This window comes from Mustela nigripes, chromosome 8, assembly GCF_022355385.1.
Source record: "Mustela nigripes isolate SB6536 chromosome 8, MUSNIG.SB6536, whole genome shotgun sequence".
Lineage (NCBI taxonomy): Eukaryota > Metazoa > Chordata > Mammalia > Carnivora > Mustelidae > Mustela > Mustela nigripes.
The window spans coordinates 66,822,519-66,825,566 of NC_081564.1; the positions used below are offsets into that span (position 1 = coordinate 66,822,519).

Genomic DNA, 3,048 nt, shown 5'->3' on the forward strand with positions numbered 1-3,048 from the left:
TGGGGGCCACACGGGGCTGCAGTGCTGGGCGGCGGGCTGGCAGCCCAAGCTGAAGGCTTGCTCAGGACCACTGGAAGGCCCATTTTCCCCATGTTTCAGTAGGGACAAGTGCCTGCATACACAAAAGTGGAGAACAGTGTGCCCATCAACCAGCTACAAGTTATGGACTCAAGGTCACTTTTGTTTCATTTATCTCAAACGTTCCTCCTCTGAATTATTTTGGTGCTAATCCCAGACACACTCTTATCCCTAAATATTAACCTATATATTATCATACAGGTTAATAACTTTTTGCTCTACTTTTGAGATACCCAATATGAGACTTAATTAAGTTATAGAGTGATGTTTGTTTGTTTGTTTGTTTGTTTGAAAGAGAAATCACAAGTAGGCAAAGAGGCAGGTGGCGGGTGGGGGGGAGGTGGAGAGGAAGCAGGTTCCCCACTGAGCAGAAAGCCTGATGTGGTGCTAGATCCCAAGACCCTGAGATCATGGCCTGAGCCGAAGGCAGAGGATTAACCCACTGAGCCACCCAGGCGCCCCTAGAGTAATCTTTTGTATCAACATGTTTAAAAAAAAAAAAAGAAAGAAAGAAATATGGTCCCTGCTGCCTAGCATGAACGCAAATGGAAAAAAGACTCACTAGGGGCTCAGTTGGTTAATTAATTCTTGATTTCAGCTCAGGTCATGATCTCAGGCGGTGAGATCCAGCCCAGTGTCGGCTCGTGCTCGGCATGCACTCTGCTAGAGGTTCTCTCTCTCCCACCACACTCTGTCTTTCTCTCACTCCCTCTCTCTAAAATAAATAAATTTAAAAAAAAATCACTTAAAAAAACCAGATGACTCTTTAACATCACATACTGTCAGAAGACACGACGGACTAACCGCCAGTTCTGACTCTGACGGAGGGTGTGCACAAACAGGTCCACGTGACCTCCTAGCCTCTGCTGCCTCTCCTTCACACGAACCATCAAAGTGAACTCTTCTAGGCCCACTGAACGTTCCAGGAACTTCCTACCTCCGTGCCTTTTCTGAGACTGCTCTTCACGGCCACCACGTCCTTCCTACCCCATTATCATACCCTGCAGAGCTGGCTCAGACACTCGCCTTCCTCTACAAAGTCTTTTCGTGGTCCTGTCCGGCGCTTGGTACCTGCCTGCCCGCCTGCCACGGGCTCTGTCTGTCCATTTCCCACAAGGGACTGACCTGGAGAAATCAGCTTCTGGTAGCATGCCATCCCAGTTCAGGGGCGGCTTTGCTGACGGAGGAACGGTACCCCCTGCCAAGGGCTACGGTGGCTCAGGACGGAGAACAGAGACAGACCCCGTGGACAAGAGCAGTTAGAAGAGGCTGATGAGACAGCGGATGTGGGTGGTCCTGACGGAGGGACAAGCAAGAAAAAGGTTTGAACCCTTGTATCTACTGAACTGTCTGAGGAGCTCCAGTAGCGAGGGGCACATGAGCAGTGATGAAATCTCACCGTGGTACTACTCTGTGGCTTAAATAATCCTCATGGTACCCAAGAAAATTCAAGGCAGAGAAAATACCGAAAAGGACAGACAGAAACTCTGCACCAGAGCGTTTATAACTTAGGCATGGAAATAAACCATCTACAAAAACAACTGTAAGGCAACATGGAAGTGTTAAGTATCATGTGAAGTGTGCAAGTAAGTGCAACTTATGGAAGTCCAGAGAAGAGAGAGATGACATTAAGTGAGGGCATCAAGAACGGCTTCAGGGAGGAGGTGGCAGTCGGGTGGTGGGTAAACAATGGGTATGATCTGCCATGTGAGCGGGGGAGGAAGAACACTCGGGCATGGAGGCAGAGAAGGACAAGGCTGACCAAGGACCAGCCGGCTTCCAGGATGCTCGGGTATGGGTAAGGGGAGTATAAGGAGGAGTGATTTGAGGGCAGGGTCAAGGAGACTTGCCAAGCCCGACTCGACTTCAGTCTGTGCAGAGAGCCACTGAGTCTTTGTGAGCAGGGGCTACACGTGGTTTTAGAGGATTACCTGGGGAGCAATGGGCTCCATCCAGAGTGGGGGTGGCGAAATCGGCCCCAGGAGCAGAGGGGCTGGGATGGAAGGGCAGGGGTCCAGGCAACAGGGGCGACAGCCTTCTGAATCCAGGCCATGGCAGTGGGAACAGAGCAGCAGTGGCCAGGCCACTGAGGGTGAGGGAGGGAGCCTTGGCAGCCTGTCACAGCTGCCTCTCCCCAGAGAGAGAGATCAGGGGCAGGGAGCGCCTGGGTGGCTCAGTGGATTAAGTGTCTGCCTTCAGCTCAGGTCATGGCCCTGGGATGGAGCCCCCACATCAGGATTCCCTGCTCAGCGGGGAGTCTGCTTCCCACCACCCGCTGTTGCCCCCACAACTTGTGCACACATGTGCACGCACGCTCTCTTTCTCAAATAAATAGAATCTTAAAAAAAATAAAAAAGAACAGGAAATCACGGCTTGCAAGGGACAGGTCCAGAAATAATTCCAAGAGTTTCCTCTGTTGACAGTCATATGTTTGGAGTCCATGAGCTTTGTTACTTTTGTTTTTCACTGCAAACAAAGGGGCAGACAAATAAAACCCAGTCTCCGTCCTCTGTCTGGCTCCTTACTAATGAGTCTTTATCTTGTGATAGGGTTTCTTGGAGCTTACTCGCCTCTGGGAAAGGGCCCTCGGCAGCACACTTCACCATGCCTTTGTGTTTAGCTCAGCGGCAAGTGCCGACACAAGCCCCCTCCTGCCTCCTCCCTGCCCCCCCCACCTGCCCCTCCCACCCCCCAGAGCCTCACAGCCCAGGTTAACCGAGCTGTCTGGAAGGGCCATCAGAATTCTGCCCTGTCAGCCTCTGTCTTTCTTTTTTTTTTTATTTTTTTTTTTTTATTTTTTTTTAAAGATTTTATTTATTTATTTGACAGAGAGAAATCACAAGTAGATGGAGAGGCAGGCAGAGAGAGAGAGAGGGAAGCAGGCTCCCCGCTGAGCAGAGAGCCCGATGCGGGACTCGATCCCGGGACTCCGAGATCATGACCTGAGCCGAAGGCAGCGGCTTAACCCAC

At 51.0% G+C, this 3,048-nt stretch overlaps 1 protein-coding gene across 2 annotated transcripts in view; it reads right to left on the bottom strand.

The window, feature by feature from the left end:
• Positions 1-3,048, bottom strand: part of DYM (dymeclin) — a 335,066-nt gene that overhangs the window by 15,996 nt on the left and 316,022 nt on the right. The window lies entirely within an intron of this gene.